The following is a 21,771-nucleotide window of genomic DNA, read 5'->3' as shown; positions in this document are numbered from 1 at the left end:
GTGGAACCTTCTATCAATAACAATGTCCGTGAAGGGAACACAGGCGTTACCCCTCATCAAACAGCGTGGAAATGTCCTCCAGCTCAGCGCAGCGGTACATCTATGCAATTGACCTTCAGCACCCAGATTAAATTGACGTTTGGCAACTCCAACAATTTGGCTGTAAGTTCACGTGATGTAAAGTGGAATGGAAATTCTGGGCCAGGTCTGTATGGACAGCGTGAGCTGGAAAATCTTAGGGGGGATTGAGAATATCAGAGGAGTTTGGATGGGCAGAGAAGCAAGAACTAGCCCTTCTGTGACCTATCGCCCCTTCATGCCCAGGTTACCTTCTAGGCCTGTGACTGAGCTATATTTGTGCCTCCTTGCCACGCCCCGCTTTCCAAATTCAGAGAGCAAATGTGGCGGTGGGGAAAGCTCGTGGAACTTGGATTCGGTCAGTCCTGGGTTTGAATATCAGCCTTGTTTCCTCATCGCTAGGTGACATTGGACAAGTTACTGAATCTTTTGGAGCCTCGAAAAGTTTATCCCATGGTTGTGGAGGCTAGGAGGGATGGGAGATGGATGACATAAAGGGTCTGAGAACTTAGTGCTCAATAAACTTTGATCCCCTTCTACTGGTGTGCTGATAAATGTTTACCATTTGGCTCTTAAAGAGGGAGAGAGAAGAAAAGAAGAGAGAGAGCATGAGTGCCTGTGATTTAGCAATTGCCAGTTTCCTTGGTGTGAACACTACCATCAAGGGTAATTTCAAGCTATCGCTATGATGCGGTAGACCGTGCAATTAGGAAGGGAGGAATGCAAAAATTGTTCTAAGCTGGTGTGCAGGTGGCTTTAGAACACCACTGTTCCTTCTTTCTGCTCAGCCCTCTCTCCTTCCCCACTCCAAAATCCTAAATAGAATCCTAGATTCAAAGTCACCAAGGAGCGGGGTGCCTGGGTGGTTCAGTCAGTGAAGCATCCAACTTCGGCTCAGGTCATGATTTCACGGTTTGTGGGTTCAAGTCTCAATGTTAGTCTTCTCACTGATAGCGTGGAGACCGCTTGGGATTCTCTGTCTCCCTCTCTCTCTGCCCCTCCTCCACGTGTGCTTTCTCTCTCTCAGAAATAAAGAAATGAATCTTTTTTTTAAAAAAAAGTCAGCAAGGAGCTGATTTGTGTTAAAACTCTCTTGTTAAATAGATGGAAACTGAGTCCCTGGGTTCAAGGTCATACAGACAATTCATGGCAGCGCTGGGACTAAGATGTGGGCCTCCAGACTGCAAGTCCAGGGCGCTTCCCACACCATGCGGCCTGCGGGGTTTGCCATGGAGTTGTTCTGCCAGGCACAACGGTCTCCTAACAAGATTCTTGGCCTCTTGTTTGAATCAAGTCCTTTAAAAAAATTTTTTTTAATGCTTGTTTATTTTTGAGAGAGAGAGACTGAGCACGAATGGGGGAGGGATAGAGAGAGAGGGAGAGGCACAGAATCCCAAGCAGGCTCCAGGTTCTGAACTGTCAGCACAGAGCCCGACGTGGGGCTCGAAGCCACGAACTGTGAGATCATGACCTGAGCCGAAGTCGGACACTTATCGGACTGAGCCACCCAGGCGCCTCTTGAATCAAGTCCGTTTAGCCAAGACTGAATGAGTCAGCCTTGTTTTTGGCTATATATTGGATAGGGTCACACTGAAGGACTCCTATGTGCTTGGACAATGTTGATAATGAGATTGTTCTGTTTTCTAGCCCATGCCACCTGGAAAGGATAAGATGTAACTGANTCATGCCCACTGTACAAGTCCAGACACCTCCAGGCGGGTCTGATAACCAGCGAGGCCACCTCTGGGCTCAGCAGGAGTCTCTGGGTGCAAGAAACAGAGAGGCAGAGGAACGGGAAGCCAGCAGGACAAGCCAGGCTCTGATGCCACATCTCAGAGCCACACGGCAGAAGGGACTCTCCGTGGAGTGTGATGACCCTAGTCTCTGACCTCAGCCCAGCCCACGGACCAGTGTCTGGGCCCATTAGAGAGGAAGGTAAGTAGAGCGGACAGGGGCTTCACCCTGGGATGCACCGGGGCCAGAGCAGCACTGCCCCTGGGACCCACCGCCTACCAGGAGGAAGGGGAGAGGCACGTGTCCCCGACTCTGCCATTGTGAGAGGCCTGGGATCTCCATGGAGACCCAAAGACAGGACCCTACAAGACATGAGACTTGGCAAGGACGGAGATAGCCACCCTGTCCACAGGGACTAGGCCAGCTGTATTTGTCAGCCCATCTGAAAACAGCCCCGGAGACAGAAGGAAATACTTGGTTGTGGAGGATGTTATGAAAGCTGAGGTCCTGTGGAACCAGTGGGAGAAAGAGGTAGTCAAACGTGGAATGTATTTATTTATTCTGTTAATGGGACCACATTGATCCCCACAAACTGCCGAGGCCCGTGCAGGGGATTGTTGAGAAAAGAGAACAACGAACCCTGTGCTCTAGAAACCCACCCACATCTACTGAGCACCAACTTTCGTACTCAGCAATGGGACAACAGAGAGGGATACTATAATCACCATCTCCAGGAAGCCAGTGAGAAAATCAGGATTGTAATTCTGCACAATGAGGGTTTGGATGGTAACGGTTACGATGATCCCTGAAGCGGTTGGCATGGCCAGCGACGGGCAGGGACGGACCCTCAGCCTGTCCAGTCAATGTGAGTCTCAGAGCTCGTTGCTGGAATAAGAGCCTGTTCTCTCTTGTCCTGGGTGGCGGGTGTGTGGATATGAGGTGTGGGGCTCGGGGGCCATGTTGCTGCCGGGTGGACAGACAAAACTGAGAGGAGGAAGGCGGGACTGAAGGAGGAGAGAAACGGGGCTGAGCTCTGGTGACAGAGTGAACCCCTGGATCAAACTATGCCTGAAGCCCACATTCCTGCTTGACTCTCCATTTATATGAACCAACGTTCTTTCCCTATTGTTTAAGCAGGCTGCGTTGGGTTCGTTAGCACTTGCAGTTGACAGCATATTTTAACAACAGATAAGAGGTAGTAGGAAATTCAGGGCCTTGAGGCTTGGTAATGCCTTTGTACTAAGTGAAGGAATGACAGCTCTTCCCTTAAAGTCATGGAGGAGTTCTCAAAGTAGGGGTGGATGATCAGATCCTTATATCTTATTCTTAAACATCTTGCTGGGCCCAAAGTGGAGGCTGGATTGAAGTCAGGCAACAGTAAAGACAAGGGATAATAAAATGACTGGAGTAGAAGTTGTTACATCTGTCCAGGTAAGGTGAGGGGGACCTGGAGGATGGAGGGACGGAGACGCCGCGATAAGCTATCAAAAAGGAACAAGTTGTCAATTTCTCCACTCCTGGTTCTGTCCACTGAGACACGATTCCTTCCAATCACACTTAATACAGGCTGTGACATACCATAAGAATTGGAGCTTACTGATTCAGGTCCCCTAAATGATCCAGGCCACTTGTTTGATGTGCACGGAAGCTGAGGCACAGAGAGGCATCAAGACCTCTGGGGAGTGGGTGCCCTGGTGCCACTAGAGTCCCCGAACATTCATGGATCATGAAGGAGGCCCCTGCGGTCACTTCATCCAGGTGGGAGGCCCATCCCTCCAGGCCTGCGTCAGACTTGCCTGAGAACCCAGGCGTCTGAGAAGCCTGAGAACGCAGGCTCTTGGGCCCCACACAAGCCCCTAACTCCAAGTTAGGGGAGTCTAAGATGGGGCTTAGCAATCTGCAGTTTTAGCCAGGTCTTCTCTCTTCCACTTGCCTGTCCAGAGGCTTCTAGCAGCTTCCAGATCTCGAGAAATGCAGCTGTAAGCTTCTGCATCCTCTGCAGATGTTTGGAACCTGACTGATGTCCTAAAGCTGACATTTCCATAATGACCATTAAAATTACAGCTGTCTGATATAGTGAAGGCTGAACAGAGTGTGGGATGAGCCTTCTCTTGTGTTTTTTTTTTTTTTTGCAGCTTGATTGAGGTATAATTGACAAATAAAACCGTAAGATATTTAAAGTGCATATCATGAGCTGATATATGTATACACATTGTCAGAGATTCCTCCCAGCTAGTAAGCAAACACATCCATCACCTCATATATTTATTTTTTAAATGTTTATTCGTTTAGAGAAAGAGCGTGAACAGGAGAAGGGCAGAGAGAGAGAGAGGGAGAGAGAGAATCCCAAGAAGGCTTGGCGCTGTCAGCACAGAGCCTGACGTGGGGCTCGATCTCACAAACTGTGAGATCATGACCTGAGCTGAAGTCAGGAGTCAGACGCTCAACAGACTGGGCCACCCAGGCATCCCAAACCTCATATATTTATTTGATATTCATTTTGTGGGTGTGAGAACATCTAACTTCCGCTCTCTTCGCAAACTTCAACTATACAAAGCAGTGTAATCAACTACAGACACCGTGTTTTACGTTAGATCTTCAGACCTTATTCATCTTGTAGCTGAAAATGTAAACCCTTTTACTAACCTCTCCCCATTTCTCCCACCAACCCTCTGAGCTCCTGCAACCACCTTTCTACTCTGTTTCTAGGAATGTGACTCAAAGAAAAGATTCCACATGTAAGTGATACTGTGCAGTATTTGTCCATCTCTGTCTGATTTATTGCACTTAGTGCAACGCCTCAAAGATCCGCCCACGCTGTTGCGAATGGCAGGATTTCTCTCTTTCTCGCGGCTGAATCCTCTTCTCTGTGTGTTCATCCAATGATGGGTGCTTAACTGCTTCTATACTTTAGCTTTTGTGAATGACACTGCCATGAACATGGGGGTATGGATATCTCTGATATCCTGTTATCGTTTCTGGAATGTGCCTTTGTTGTTGTTGTTTTTTAGAGAAAGAGAGAGCATGCGCAGGGGAGAGGGGCAGAGGGAGAGAGACAGAGAGGGAAGATCTTAAGCAGGCTCCATGCTCAGTGTAGAGCCCGATGTGGAGCGGGAGCCCACAACCCTGGGGTCATGACCCCAGCCGAAATCAAGAGTCAGATGCTCAACCGACTGAGCCACCCAGGCGCCGGACCGTGTCTTCTGACAGAGCAGCGGTATTTGGAGCATGGATTTAACGAGCTACCACCTCAGTGAGTGAAGGAAGGGAGAGAAAAGGGGACGACAGTCCAGGTGGACCAGGGTTTCTGTCGATTGGCTTTGTGCTTGAAAGGGGAGGGAGAGAGCGGCTGCTTCACTGAAAAGTAGAGGCTGTTCTGATTCCAGGCGGGTCTTCATGTCTGACAGCTCTTTGGTGTTCTCTCCCATGGCTGATACTGCGCGATTGTGAGATAGCAGCTGCATAAGTCCTCTGGAGGAAACACTTTGATATTTGAACATCAATATTATTAATTATTGTCATTAATAATCCATTATTCTTTTAAAACCTGAAGTACCACAATCACTTGTTCAACTATTCGGCCCCGAGTTCCCTTTTATTTAATTATTTTTAATGTTTATTTATTTTTGACAGAGAGAGAGAGAGCGTGAGCGGGGAAGGGGCAGAGAGAGAGGGAGACAAAGAATATGAAGCAGGCTCCCGGCTCCGAGCTATCAACACAGAGCCTGTTGCAGGATTCAAACTCATGAACCATGAGCTCATGACCTGAGCCAAAGTCAGAAGCTTAACCGATTGAGCCACCCAGGTGCCCCACCCAATTTCCCTTTTTAAAATGTATTTTTAGAACAGCAGTGTAGTAATAATGTAAATGCCAACTTCAGATTTTCATGTCCCTTGGATTTCAGTGTTTGTGGGTCTAGGGGCACCTGGCTGGCTCTTGATCTCAGGGTCGTGAGTTTGAGCCCCATGTTGGGCATAGAGGTTACTTAAATGAATAAACTAGGTGTTTGTGGGTCTATAAATTCTTGCCCAAGAGAAGACGTGCTGGATATGCAATCCTTAGATTTTGTTACTTGAACTATGGAAAATGTCACATTTTGTGGTGTCAGAATCCATTTCTCTGGCAGGGACAAATCAAGAGCCCAGACCAATTACTTACCGTCATCACCATGACTATGCCTACATTTATGGAGTTTTTCCTGTGTACCCGGCACCGAGCCAAGCATCATACATCACCGTAGCATTTGGTCCTCACAACCCCTAGAAGACGTGTGTGTTCACATTTTCCCCTTCTTGCAGATAAGGAAACCAAGGCCCAGAAAGGTTAATACATTACCCAAGGTTCACAGCTGGTATGTGGCAGAACCAGTGTGCAAAATCAGGCAGTTCCACTTCGGAGTCTGAAATCCTAACCATTGTGCTATCCTGCCTGACCAAAGGAAGAGAAGGTGCAAGGTGGATTCCTGTTCATTGTTAAGCGTGGGCCCAGCACCAAGGCTGTCGGGGTCTAAGCCAGGTTCAAGTCCATAGGAAGAGGTGGGTATATGCAGCCTTCCCTGCTATGAAAGGCAGATACTAAAATAAAGTCTGACAACAATAATAGAAGTGTGGAGGGGAGAAGGATTAGCTTGGAGTGGGAGGTGGGGAGAAGACAAAGGTTCACAGGAGAGGTGACTCTACAACTAACTAGGTACTGTAGGATGAATAGGAGTTGGTTAGGTGGCTGTGTTGGGGAAGGAGATTCTGGGTAGGGAAACAATATGAGCAAAGGCAGAGAGGAATAAAAATGCATGGCATGCTGAGAACATGAGGTCGGAAAAGCACAGAGGGCCTTCCATGNAAGAAAATTAAGAAAAAAAAAAAAAAAAAAAAAGGAAAAGAAAAAGAAAGAAAGAAAAGAGTCTGGCACAAGATTATGAAAGATGCTTCAAATGCTTAGAGCATGCCAAGGATTTTGGATTTTGTTCCTTGATTGATGGGAAACCATCAATAATTTTTATTTTTATTACTTTTTAAAAGGTTATTCATTTGAGAGAGAGAGAGAGAGGGAAAGACAAGGGGAGGGGCACAGAGAGAGCTAGAATCCTAAGCAGGCTCAGAGCCATCAGCACAGAGCCAATGCGGGGCTCGAACCCACAAATCGTGAGATCATGACCTGAGCCTAAGTCAGACGCTCAATCGACTGAGCCACCCAGGCGCCCTCCCTCTGCACCTCCCCCCAATAATTTTTAAACAGGAGTTTAAGCCTATGGGACTGGCAATTTTCTAGAAAGATGTTTTGGGGGTCGTATTCACAGTGGCTGGAGGGGAGGGCCTGGTGGCAGGGGCCAGGCTGCCGGTGTCATCTGTCATCAATGATGCTGGCAGAGGAAGGAGGCAACGTAGAGAGGGGAGGGCGGCTGGGTGCCTGAGACCCCGAGCAGAGTCATAGGACAAAGGGACAAACAGCAACGCGGAGAGAGGAGGGGAGAGACCTCAGCGATGAGGTGAAGGCTTCCGGCCAGGACTGTGCGGGTTCTACAGGACAATGAGCAAGTTCACTCTCGGATGCTCAGAACATTTCTATTTGTGTATCTATGGAAGGAAGTTACAGACACGGCTGGGTTTGCGTGGTCACGTTAATTACAAAGCCTTTAAGGGGAAAAACATTCCAAAGGGAATAAAGATTTTCTGAAAAGCATTCTTGTCTAAAGGAAGCTGCATGCAAATGGAAAAACCTTGACATTTAATTGATTTCAGTCATCGTGATGACATTGTGTTTTCATTCAGGCTGTGCAGTGGGGCTTTGACACTGTGGAAAATTGACAGACAGGCCCTTGTTAGGGAAACAAAAACGGCGCCAAGTTGCAGGGTTGAATTTTTTTCTTTTTTTCTTTTCGCAAGGAAAAAATAGCCCACCATTTCTCGCAGTCTGAATGACACTTAGCATTATTTCTCTCCTTGAGTAGCTAGAACTGAAGGTTTTCCAGATAATAAAAAGCAGTCGTAAGTGTGGATGACACATTTAAAAATACTAAATAAATACTGAAACTATCTTCTTTTGTAGATGTGACGTGGGAACCATGTACATTTCTTATGCAATCACAAAGTCAAAAGGAAAGTGCCAAGGAACTCTTTTTTAAAAATGTTTTCTTTATGTCTTTATTTTATTTTGAGAGACAGAGACAGAGAGTGTGTGGGGGAGGGTCAGAGAGAGAGGGAGACACAGAATCAGAAGCAGGCTCCAGGCTCTGAGCTGTCAGCACAGAGCCCTACGCGGGGCTCGAACTCACAAACTGCGAAATCATGACCTCAGCCGAAGTCAGACACAGCTGACTGAGCCACCCAGGCGCCCCTCCAAGGAACTTTTTAAGAGCAAAAGCAACATGGCACCAAGTGGCCCCAACTGTGTGTCGACTTGGTGACTTAATCACTCTCGAGTAAGTTTAAAACTCATCTGTTTGTACATTCTTAGAGAGAAGTACCCCAAGGACAAAGGGAACTAAGAAACTAACAACAGCCCAGACATTTAAACTGTTCTCATTAATCTTATTATTAGTAATACCATTGATTGGTATTGTCATTTCAAAGCTGTTAGGTTTAGAGGTGCCTGGGTGGTTCAGTCGGATGAGTGCAGAGCCCGCTTTGGACCTTCTCTCTCTTTCTCTTCCTCTCTGCCCCTCCTCCACTCATTCCCCACCCCCCCAAAATAAATAAACATTTAAAAAAGCTGTTAGGTATGTGCATAGTGAATAAGTAAATGCATTCTTACATTAAGGTGGTAGGAAGCCAAAATGTTCAGCCTAAGATCAGTCTAAAGGAAAAGACATAAAAATACAAAGCCATATCATATCATATCATATCATATATCAGCTCATGAGTATCTTCTCTTAAAAAATTTCTTGTACTTTCCAGGTTCAGTCACTATAAATACCTGGAAATAATGACCAACCTAATAGTATGACCTATTTTATAGTCTTGTGGAACAATTTCCTGGTAAAAGGAGCCAGAGCCCTTTGGAGCAGTGGCTGATTCCAGAGCTGGGCAGGAAATGTATACAATGACGGTGGGACATTGTGTTTCATCTAAAAGCAAGGAGGCCATCAAAGACTATTGTGGTTGCATCAAAAGGACTCAGGAAACAACTCACTGGCTCCTGTTCCCATCGGGACTCCTAGAGCATCTAAAGAAATAGCAACTGCAGTGCATTAAAATACATCAAATATATCAAAGTCCATGCATGAATTCTTGATGATACTGAAAACAATGTGAAATAAGCAAACAAACTAACCAACTAAACCCCCCTGGCTCCCTTTGGAGGATGTTAAAGAACCGAATCATTATTCTGAAAATTGGTACATAAAAGACTCAAGCCGTTATTTTACCTTTCCTATAGGAATTGTGTAATGGAGTAGTTGATGAAGAAAAGTTTTCTCCATAAAAGGAGTCCAACTCCTCGATGAAGAATGATGAAAGAGTATTATAATTAGAATAGCACCATTTTGAAGATGCCCAAGGAAATAAGGGATCCAGGCAATGGTCATCCCTGACTGCTAGCAGTCCCCCAAAAGAGAGAGACCACTGGACACTACATGTCTTCTGACAGAATAACTCAAGTCCCTAGAAAATGTCTTGCCAAAAATTCAAACCTGAATTAGGTCAAACCTCTGATGACAAATTTGTAGGAAATACAAAAGATAGAGGAACATATTAAAAGACACCGTGTGGATAGAATCAACAAAGTCTAGATGTGAGAAACTCTATGGAGTTAATGACCCAGTTTTTTCATAAATAAGTTGCTAGGAAAATTTAGAGAGAGAGAGAGAGAGAGAGAGAGAAGCTATAGAGAAAGGGAATTACAGAGACATATCAGCCAAACACAAATGTGGGGACCTTATTTAAATCCTAACTCAATAAAATCAGCTGTAAAAAAAATTTGGAGGTCAGCAAAACAACCAAGGAAATTTGAATGATGACTGGGATTTTGCTAACATTTATGAATTATTGTTAAGGTTTTCGTTAATGATGCCATAGGGCTTACTGTTTTTAAAGGTAGGCTCTACACCCAACACGAGGCTTGAACTCATGACCCTGAGATTATGAGTTGTGTGTTCTACCTACTGAGCCAGCCAGGGGCCCCAGGGCTATGTTTTTAAAAAGAGAGAGATTTACTGTCTTTTAGAGAGATGCATACTGACATATACACGGATGGAATGACATAATGTCTGGATTTGCTTCAAATAATCCAGTTGGGGGGAAGAAAGTGGGTAGGTACAGATGAAACAAGAATGCCCATGAATAATGACTGTTGACTCTTCATGATGGGTGTATAGGAGTATTATTGTTACTGTTATTATTTTGCTTTTGCACATATTTGAAATTTTCTGTAATAAAACACTTAGGAAAAAGAAACACCAACATGGTGGTTCCCATTTAGGGATATATTCTAGGAGAGATGTATCAGGATTCTTCTTTGAATTTCAGAAACCAAAGTTGCACAGCTATTTCAAACTCCTCAATGGTGAACTTTCCCTAAGAAATCAGGACCTGGATGTTTATGTAATTAGAATGGGGCTGATCTTATTCGAACAGAGGTAGACAGAGATCTGTACTTTGGATCTACACGTCCAATTGTCTCTAGACGTCCCTCCTTGAATTTCTCACAGGCATCTACTTGTAGATCAACCTGCCTGTATCTGAGTTCACTATCTCCCTTTCAAAGGAACAAGAGAGGTCCCCCAGTACCTTCTCTTCCCCTAGTGCCCACATCTATGAAAATGGCACCACCAGTTACCCAGTCGCCCATGCCAGAAATCCGGAAGTCACCTTTATCATTTCCTTTTTCTTGATCCTCTCCAATCCCCCATGACCCAGCCATACTGATTTCAGTTCCTCGAGGCCTTGTGAATCACCTTCACCCAATCCAGGTCACCATCAGATATTTTCCTGGACTCTTACAAAAGCCTTCTTACTGATCTCTCATTGCTTAAAAATATTCTGTTGCGGGGTGCCTGGGTGGCTCAGTCAGTTGAGCGTCCAACTTCGGCTCAGGTCATGATCTCATGGTTCGTGGGTTCGAGCCCCACGTTGGGCTTTGTGCTGACAGCCACCTCAGAGCCTGGACCCTGCTTCAGATTCTGTATCTCCCTCTATCTCTGACCCTCCCCTGCTCACGCTCTCTCTCTCTCAGAAATAAAGAAAACATTTAAAAAATTTTTTAAAAAATGTTCTGTCGTTCCTCATAATCCTCTGAACACAACACAAACTCTTTTATAATAGTTGTAATAAAAGCGGTACCCGGGTGGCTCAGTAGGTTAAAGCATCTGACTCTTGGTTTCGGCTCAGGTCATCATCTCTCGATTTGTGCGTTCAAGCCCCGCATCCGGCTCTCCACGAACAGTGTGGAGCCTTCTTGGGATTCTCTTTCTCCCTCTCTCTCTGCCTCTCCCCTACTCGCTCTGTCTCTGTCTCTCTCTCTCAAAATAAATAAATAAACATTAAAAATTAAAAATAAGGATCATGGAAACCCAAGACATGCTTGAGCCTGAGGGCTGCTACTTATCAGCTGCGTGCCTCAGTGAAGCCCTCCGGAACTTCCTATCTTCCTCCGGTAATCACGGACGACGAAGCTAACTTTACAGGGGAACTGTATGATCTAGGGATTATTTTCATGAAGCATCTGCTCTGTTTCACACATGATGGCTACTCTGTAAATACCTTCAGTTTAGAGGATTAATAACTATAAAGAAAAAGTCATAAATGAGAAATGGAGGTGTCAAAGTAAAGATGGTGACAGAAAATTCTTGAGCGGCCCCAGACATACATTTTGGAAGTGAGATCAGCACTTTGATGAGTGCCTTTGGAGGGGCAATGCTTGCTTTGCCTACAAGGATACCTTCATTTCGACCCAGTCAACATAAAACAAAAACCAGAAACATGGATGGCACCCAAGTATTTCTGTAATAATCCACTTGTCATCAGCTATTGCTATGCTCNCCAGGGCTGTTCCATGTGCCCATCATGTAGGGACTGGGATGATGAAGGGATGATGAAGCAGTGGCTGCCTGGAGTGAAGCCAAGTCAACAGAACACAGGTGTGTATAAGTCCTCTGCTTATATGTATCAGCGAAACAAATCACAGGGGCTCGTTTCAGGTCTGTGGGGTGGGGGAGTCCATTCCGTCTACACTGTAGCTATGGCCACATCGGGAGGCAAGGAAGAGCCTTGAACCCAGCGGTGTTGTCTACCACTTCATTATAGCTCGCAGAGCTCTATGTTTTTATCTCAACAGTCATTCAAACTGTTTTGTGTTCTCAGCGTGGCACAGTCTACTGGGGGCAATTATTCCCTAATTTATTCTTGGTAAGGAAAGTAGGATTTTCCCAATTTTTTTCCCCTATGGATAAAGAAAGAACAATGATGACGACAGCCATGATGGACTGTTTGTGGTATGCCCTGCGGCTTCAGTATGGGGGTCTCCTTTACATCTTCTCACCTTCCTGAGAAAGAAACCATGGTGCTCACATTTTATAGAAGGAAGTTGAAATATTGGAAAGTTAAGTGACTTCCCCAGGGTCACACAATGCGAGGCATGTGACCAAAATCTATTTTTAAACTTCCTCCTTTATACTCAAGGGATGCCTCTGATTATATAGTGTTTTCTTTTCATAAACTTATTATTTGGGAATAGATTTAGGGAGGTCCCCTGAGGTCTAGACTCAGAATTAGCATTCAGTCACCTCTGCCTCATTTTATTGGCTAAAGAAAGTCACGTGGTCTAACTCGGCTTTGATGGTCCAGGAAATAAGCTCCACCTTCTCAGTGAGAGGAAAGAGGGAGTGAATATATCTTGAACAATAATCTACCCCATTTCTGAGTGCCTGGGTGGTTTAGCTAGTTGAGGGGCCACTCTTGATTTTGGCTTAGGTCATGATCTCATGGTTCACGGAACTGACCCTCCTCAGGCTCTGTGCTGACAGTGAGGAGCCTGCTTGGGATTCATTCTCTCCTTCTCTCTCTGCCCCTCTCCCCTCCGTCTCTCTCAAAGTAAATAAATAAACATTCTACCCCATTTCACTACATACTCCTTGTTGCGGATCAGTTATACAAATCTCAGATCAAGGTGTTTCTGGGGTCTCTGAACTTTCCCCAAAGAGCACAGAATGATCTGCAGAGGTTCTAGAAGCTGTGATCAATGCCATGCTGTTGGAAACGTGCTTCTCCTCACCAATATCTGTGTGCCTCTACCCTGAACGCCTGCAAGACTACATTTCCCAGCTCCCCTGTGTGGAGCTAGGACCATGTGACTTCTTCCAGCCAATGGAATGAGACCAAAAGTGTAATGCGCTAGTTCTGGGCCAAGGCAGTTAAACGTGGATGTGACTTTTTCTCTGTACTGTCTCTTTCGCCATCTGTTCATTGAGAGTAGAAAATACAGTGAGGGTTGCCAAGGCCCTTGGGCACGGAGGAGCTCTTAAATGCAAGAAGGCTGCATCCAGGAATGAGCAGAGTGCCTTCCGACCCACACTACCCTGGACCACTTTGACAAGTGCCACTATGTTAAGTCACTGAGATTTGGGAATACTTTTTATAGCTGTTAGTATATAGCAACTAATATAATTCCCTTTCCTGATGGCCCCTAATAGTACCAGTTGAAGATATTTCCTTTGAGTTACTGTCAGTAAACTATAGATCCTATAAGATTTATGCATGTGAGTGTTCATTCTTTTTTTTTTTTTAATGTTTATTTTTGAGAGAGCATAAGTGAGGGAGGAGCAAAGAGAGAGGGGGCCTGAGAGTCTGAAGTGGGCCCTGAGCTGACAGAAGTAAGCCTGACATGGGGCACGAGTTCACCAACTGGGAGATCATGACCTGAACCCAAGTGGGTTGCTCAACCGTCTGAGCCACCCAGGCGACCTGTATGTGAGTGTTCGTCCTTGACAAATGGTCTGAAGGTCTAATTCAGCCATCCCCCAATCATTCCCAACTTTGACAATATGACTCCGATTTTTGCTGAGGGAGAGGGGAAGGGCTTGAGGGGGGGCTATGGAGGGGGGGATCATCTTTTCTCTAATCTTAGCTGATGTGCTTCTGCAAAAGGTAACTCCACCCCCCTGGGTTCTAGAGGTAAGGCATATGACTTGGGCTAAACCAATGAGGTTATTGAATTGCGCTAGCCCAGTGATTGGTTCAGGGATGGACACTTTCCCTAAGCAGGTCTGAATTTCATTTTGGGACCTTAGCTAGGCAAGTTGAAAGAGACTGTGGCTCTCTTTCACTAGATATTGACAAGATGATAGCCATGGGAGATGCAGACAACCATCTGGTAATTCTAAAGAAGGCCAGCCTTAGGAGGAAGCTTACACTGTGGATTGTAGAACAGAATGATGAGGAGAGCAGCTCCCTTGCATCATAATCAAGCAGCTAGATCAAGCCTTGTCTGAAGATGACATACTGTTGGACTTTTCCATCAAACAGAGGTCAATAAAGAGCTATTATGCTTTAAGCCAGCTGGTTGAGTTTTCATTCCTCCTACCCAAACTATTCTCAATGGAGTCTGCATTCTCACCTTTATAATCAAATAAGTCAATGATATTAAAAGATGATCACTACTTCTACCTCTAAAACTTGGAGCTTTATGAGGCCTAGTATGAATTTCTAGCACTTAGTAATCTATACACAGAAGTATTTATTTATCTTGAAAATGAAAGAGTCTAATTATGAGGAAGCTTTGGGCAAAAAGATGATGACTATTTCATAAAAAAAAAAAGTACAGACCTTCCCACACATGGCCAAAACCCCTCCATGACTCCCCATCATTCTTAACGGATTCTAGAAGACTCTATATGACCTGGCTCCTGGCCACCTCCCAGACCTCAGTAGCTGTACTCCCTCCCATCCATCTCAGCTGACTGTACTTTTAATTCTCAGAGCTCATTCCTGCCCCAGGACCTTTGCATTTGCCATTCCCTTTGTCTAGAGTGCCCTTCTCCTGGCTTCTCCTCCTTCTGGCATCTACCCAGGTCTCAATTCCTCCTCAGAGAGACCTTCCCTGCCCAGCCATCTACAGGGATCTCCCTCTGTGGTACTCTACAAATCACTGTTTAGTTCCTTCACTGCACTTTCTACAAGCTAACGGTGTCTGGTTCATTTATTCACCTGTTATCTCTGTCTCATGTTAACATAGGAGTTCTTCCAGGGCAGAGCCCTTGCTCGTTCTGGTGTCCCCGTGTCTCCAGCACCTGGCACACTCCCTGGCCCTGGCTGGCACTGCGTGAAAAATAAAGCCTTAGACACCAAAGGGAGGCACCAGTGTCCTTTGGAGAGGGTGGGGAATGGAAGGGACCCATGCTGGTGTCACCGGGTTGGGGGTTTGGTTGGGAGTTTCCAGGCCAAACGCAGAGTGACATGGGGCAGGGGCAGGCTGTTGCTTGCGGGTGCTTTTCCAGTGTCTTCATAGAGCATTTTCACAAAGGAATGGTGTGGTAGGAAAGAGGGGGGAGGGGAGAGATGGACAGACAGAGAGAGACACACACACAAAAGAAGAGAAGCATCTTCATCCAGAAAAAACATGGAAGAAATAATTAGAAGTTTGCCACGAGTCACTTAATTTCTGACGGGTAATTCAGGGTCTGTGCTCTCTCTGCCTCTGGAGGACCCCCAGAGTTTCTCCTCCCAGGTACCATCTGGAAGTTTCCATCTGGGGGAAGAAAAGGACACTCCCAGCCATTGCATTCCAGCATTATTGCTTCTTTCTACTTCCTTGTCAGGAAGCGGGGGGTCAAGGTAGCTCTCCTAATTTCAGAAGAGTTGAAAATGAGTTTTCTTTAGGCTGGAGGGTAACTCCCCCTCCTCTTCTTGCTGCTGCTAGCTCAGATCCACCTGCCCCTCTGGGTTTCGGGGGGACCCCTCTCAGTCAAAATACTGCTACTAAATATAAATCTCAAAGCTGAAATGCAAAAGGACACTGAAGGCACCTGTAGCTTTTTTCTTTCTTTTAGTTGAGAATCAGAAACTATGATCCAAACCTACTTTTCTTTCTCTCCTCTTCCACTTTTCTTTCTCCTCCTAGCAGATAGGGAGAGATGGAGAGGCTTCTTTTAGGGCTTAATTTCCAGACAGATAATGTCATAGCGGGTTGTAATCTCAGAAAAGTGCTCTGGAAATCGGTATGTAGCAGATCCGATGTGGCGGTTGTAGGGTGGCAAAGGAAACTGTTATTTCCCTTGTCTTTCATGTTCCCTCATTTTGGACAGTTTCCTCTCAGCCTCTCCAAACGCAGCTGCTGTCACTACCATGTGGCTATTGTCACCTGTGGTTTCAGTGTTCTTACCGGCCGCTTCTGGTCCATCGGGTTGACCTGATCCGTGTTGTTGCTATTTCGGGGAGTTCTTACGTTCTGGACCCCGGATGGAAAAAGAGGTGACCATTCACATTTGACCGAGGACCCACGGCCAGAAATAGTAAATATTTGTTCGACAAGTGATTTGTTACCTTTCATGCCATGATTAAAGTTTAACTTTCACTGACCGACTGCTCCATCCAAATCGATAAAAATAAATACTCGGGGCCGGGTGCGTGGCCCTTTCCCTGGGCTCCCCACTGTTGGCCCAGAGTCTGACTCCCCACGAAGCCATCCTCTCTGTAGCATTTCATTCGAAAAGCAAAAATACAGTCATGCCAGGTGCTTGTGCCACGCATTCCATGGCTCCCTAGTGCCCTCAGAATTCAGTCCATGCTCTGCAGGGTCTGGCTCTTTACTGACATCTCCAGCTTATTCTTGCACCTGCTGTCTTTGAGGCTGGGGGGTGCCAGAACCGAGGTGCCTCCCTGAGGGGTCGGTTGTGGAAGTGGAGCCACGCGGTGTCAGGGAACGTGTATTACCTTCTAGGAATCAGAACACCCAAGTTTGCAGAAGAGGCTGGGGGAGCAAAGGTCTGGGAAAGAGAGCTGCTGATGAAGAGCGATCCCTAAGCATTTGTTACTGAGTCTCATCGTAAGAACGGGTGCAGGTAAAGCAGTCCGAGCTTGCAGGGAAAGCTGTGTCCCGTGGATGCAGGGACTCCGTGAAAGGGGCTGATGGAGGAGTCGATGGGAGTCATTGGCTGCCGGCTCTGTGAACGCACTGCTAAGGGTCCTAGAGATGGGCTGGATGTCACTGTTGGCCCGCAGGGCCAGGGGAGGTGGAGACCGTACAAGCAATAACAAAGCACGAACTCGGGGCTGCTGGCACTTCGGCCTCTGTCTGCCCCTCACTGCTTGTTGAAGGCAGGCTGGGGCACAGAAAAGTCCAGCAGAGTGGGATGGATGGGGAAGAAGATAGACACTGTCCGGTCCTCCAGGAATAAGGAGAGGGGGCAGGGAGGTCCCAGGAGGGCCCTTGGGTGGTTTTGCTCTGTGACATGTGATAGAATCCCTCCTCCACATCTCTACCAGACCTTCAGTAAAATCCACGCCCCAGGGCCTCGTGTTCAAGTTAGCGTTGCCTCTGTGCTTTCCTGTCTTCCTTCCCTTCCCTCCCTTTATACAGACATCTTGAGTCTGGTTCAAAGCTGGTGTGGGGAACAGCCAAGCTTGCATAGGTGGCCCAGGCATATATAACTTCCGTTTTATCAAAAGGGACATGAGTTTTGGGGTGTCTGGGTGGTTCAGCTGGAGAAGTGTATGACCCTTGATTTCTGCTCAGGTCAGGATCTTAAGGTGCGTGAGTTCATGCCCTGAGTTGGGCTCCACGCTGAGAGTGCGGAGCCTGCTTAGGATTCTCTCTCTCCCCAACTCTCTCTCTGCCCCTTCCCCACTTGTGCTCTCTGCCTCTCTCAAAATAAACGAATAAAACTTTAAAAATAAATAAATAGGGGCGCCTGGGTGGCTTAGTCGATTAAGCGTCTGACTTTCGCTTAGGTCATGATCTTGCGGCTCATGGGTTCGAGCCCCGCGTCAGGCTCTGTGCTGACTGCCAGCTCAGAGCCTGGAGCCTATTTCAGAGTCTGTGTCTCCCTCTCTCTCTGACCCTCCCCTGCTCACGCTGTCTCTCTCTCTCCTAGAAATAAATTTTAAAAAATAAAAATAAAATAAATAAATAAAGGGACATGTGTTTCCAACATTGAGAAACCACAATCCAGCTCAACCATCTCCTTTTTTAAAAAGTGTTTTTATTTAATTTTGAGAGAGAGAAAGGGGGAAGGGCAGAAAGAGACAGAGAAAGAGGGAGAGAGAGAAAATCCCAAGCAGGCTCTGCCCTGTAAGCACAGAGCCCGATGTGGGGCTTGAACCCACAACTGTGAGATCATGACCTGAGCCAAGATCAAGAGTCGGTTGCTTGCTGAGGGCTCCTGGGTGGCTAAGTTGGTTACGTGTCCAACTTTGGCTCAGGTCATGATCTTGCGGTTCATGGGTTCCAACCCCTCATTGGGCTCTGTGCTGACAGCTCAGAGCCTGGAGCCTGCTTCAGTTTCTGGGTCTCCCTCTCTCTCTGCCCCACCCCCACTTGCACTCTATCTCTCCCTGTCTCTCTAAAATGAGTAACCATTAAAACAAAATTAAAAAAAAAAAAGAGTTGCATGCTGAATCGACTGAGCCACCCAGGTGCCCCTCAACCATCTCCTTTTACCTTAACTCTGAGTTTTGTACTTAAAAGTTTAAAAAACAGCTCCTCTTTATTGGGAATCAAGTGACAGAGAAGTCTGAAAAGGAAAAAAAGTAAAAGCTATTTTTCCCTGCTCCCTGCCAGCCTCACTTACTCTTTGTTTCATCATCATACAAACGGAAGCTCAAAGAGGTTAAGTGTCTTGCCCCTCATCACACAGCCTCATCATTTTGGCTTTATAAAGGAGCCTCTCACGAGTGACCCATCTCTTAAAAGGCTACGCTCTCAAAGCCTGTTCTCCAAAGTGCATCATCTTCCACCCGAGAGGTCCGAGAGTGTCTTCACTTAAAACAATTTGCATTGATCGCTGTGGTTGCGATTGCCATTTTGACACTAAATTGGTCAGACTGAGAGCGATTTTCGGGCGGCTGTGGGGAGGGTCCTATGGGGTGCTGTCCTGGTGGGAGCAACCGGGTGAGGGGCTGGCCTCTGTCTTAGGGACTCAATTTTATAATTGACTTGAGTGAAGTCAATGAGTTATGAATTTATATTTGCAGTGACCAGAATGCTTGCGGACACACGATCTGGTTCCGGGGCTTTCAAAGTCGTCAATGCTTGCCTACCGTATGAAGTGTATTTTATGAAGCAGTGCACACACACACACACACACACACACACACACACATACACACACAGACACACAGCACCCACTTGTACTTCTGAAATGAATGTTTCACCGAACGATGCTTAAAACTAACTCTGTGATTCACTCTCTGATGACTTTCACTCCATTCTATTTTACTTCGTTTTAAAATGCTGCTTGCATCTGTCTAAATGTATTTCGTGACCTACCACCCATCAGTCTTGAGTCGGGGCTGAGAAATCGCTGATCTAGGGCACCTCTCCTTGCAATCAAGGAATCTCGGAAGCGGAATTAATCACCAAAGTCGCCCATTTATGCCTCGAATCAGAGTCAAGGGTGTCAGAGGGTTTGGAGGGCAAGTTCAGAGAGGCTGCTGTCCCTCCACCTGGCTTATTTCTGCTCCACGATGGGGCTCACTTCTCAGTGAAACACACGGGTTCACGTTGCCAAGCAGTGATCATTGCTCCCATTTACTGAGGGTTTACAGCACACTAAGTGATGGAAAGTCAAAGAGGAAGAAAGAGGTCTAATGATAAGGTAGAAAGAAGTGGATAGATAGAAGCCAGGGAAGCAACCCTCTGTGGAAGCCCCCACCTGGACATAGCGTACTGGAAATCGAGTTGTTTTAGTACCTGCTGGCCTCAGGGAGATGCAGAAGGGGAGACATTCGCCACTGACTTGTTAGGGTCCCAGAGCACGAGACAGTTTGCACCCCCTGAGAAGAAAACTCCCAGTAAGGGTTTCACGCGGGAAGGGCTGCTCGTGGTCTAAATATGGGGGTTCAGGACAGCACCCCCCCCAGGGTTCCTGTCATGAGATGAAAGCAAGCAGATGTGCAGGCGACGTCAGGCCGGATTCTGTGCACACACAAGACACTCCACGACGGGAAAAGGAGACATTAGAGAAAAGAGCCGTTTGTTTGCTTGTTTTGCTTTTGAGAACTCCAGGCAGGCTCCAGGCCGCGCATCTTCATCTGCTTCTGATCAGGTTCATGTAGGTAGTGAACCACGCGGCTGCGTGGCCTGTTGTTTAACTGGTCAATGTCGGCGTGTGGAAGAATGCCAGGCTTGCAGAAGACAGGTGCCCTCGCTCCCTTTACCGAGTATGGAGCAATCGAAGCGAGAAGGGCTGGGAATTGGAACTGAGCATCAACACCAAATACTTTATTTTTATTTACTTAGATCAAGTAAATGACAGCCAGATCACGATCTAACACATTGGCCACCCTCAGGAGGCCCCCTCCTGCCCTTCTAGTTCATCCCCACCAAAGATAACCACTCTTCTGACCCATAGCAGCAATTAGTTTTGCTTGTTTTTCAACTGCATATAAATGGCTTCATTTCGTATGTGTTTGTTTGTGTCTGAGGCCGTTACCTCAGAATTACGCTTGGTTTATGCATGTTGCTGCAGGCACCAGCGGTTTGTGCTTTTTCACTGCTGTGTAGTATTCCCATTGTATGGCTGTGCTATAATTGACCCATTCCACAGTTGGATGTCTGGACTGTTTTGTTTTGGTTGTGACTAAAGCTGCTGTGAACATCTGAGGACAGATTTTGGGGGGGATGGGGAAGCATACCTAAGTACTCCTTTCTGCAGGAAATATACGCATCTTAGAGTAAAATTCCTTGGTCATATGGTAAACATATATTTAGTTTTAGTGGATTCTGCCAATTTTCCAAAACAGTCCAACCAATTTATACTCACACCAGCCATGTACAAAGAGCTCCATCTGCTCTGTGTCCTTGTCAACATTTGGGTTTTGTTTGTACTTTGTAATTTTAGCCAGCCTAACATAAAACACTGCTACATGCATCATTATATGTTGTACAAGTTGTCTTGAATCTTCATGACAAGTCTGTTCCCAGTCCCACTTTCTTTTTTTCTAAAATGGGTTTTTTTTTTAATGTTTTGTTTATTTTTGAGACAGAGAGAGACAAAGCCTGAGAGGGGGGTGGGGCTAGGGAGACAGGGAGATACAGAATCTGAAGCAGGTTCCAGGCTCTGAGCTATCAGCACAGAGCCCGATACAGGGCTCGAACCTACGAATGTGAGATCATGACCTGAGCCGAAGTTGGAGGCTTAACCGACGGAACCATCCAGGTGTTCCCCACTTTCTATCTTTAAAAAAAATTTTTTTAAAATGTTTTATTTATTTCTGAGAGAGAGAGAGATACAGAGTGAGGAGGGGAGGGCCAGAGAGAGAGGGAGACACAGAATCTGAAGCAGGCTCCAGGCCGTGAGCTTTCAGCACAGAGCCCAACGCTGGGCTTGAACCCACGAACCGTGAGATCATGACCTGAGCCGAAGTCGGGCGCTTAGTAGACTAAGCCACCCAGGTGCCCCCCATTTTCTGAACAAAGAACCAGAAGCCTTGGGAAGTCAGGGCATTTGCCTAAGGTCCTCCAAGCAGAGTGAATTAAAGTTGAGACTCAAACTCTGCAGGTAACACCTTGGTCCCTGGGCCAGATGCTGAGCCCTGCCCAGTTCTCACTGGGTCACCTACCACATTGGTGTTTAGGGACATAATCCCATGGACCTCGTCCCCATGGGTAATTGTGTTATTCCATGAAGCTTCACCTCGGCGTCTGGGCGTGTACCCTCACTCCATTCTTGACCCCCGTGTGTCCTGTGTGGCTAGAACGAGGCCTTTTGCATTACTCAAAGTATAAATTTTAGCCAAACCATACACTCCCTCCCCCCCCAACAAATAGCAAATTGCTTCAACCAGTGATCAAGGGTTTCATTCTCTTGA

Source organism: Crocuta crocuta, unplaced genomic scaffold (genome assembly GCF_008692635.1).
Source record: "Crocuta crocuta isolate KB4526 unplaced genomic scaffold, BGI_CrCroc_1.0 scaffold348, whole genome shotgun sequence".
Taxonomy (NCBI): Eukaryota; Metazoa; Chordata; class Mammalia; order Carnivora; family Hyaenidae; genus Crocuta; species Crocuta crocuta.
This window is presented reverse-complemented; position numbering follows the sequence as displayed.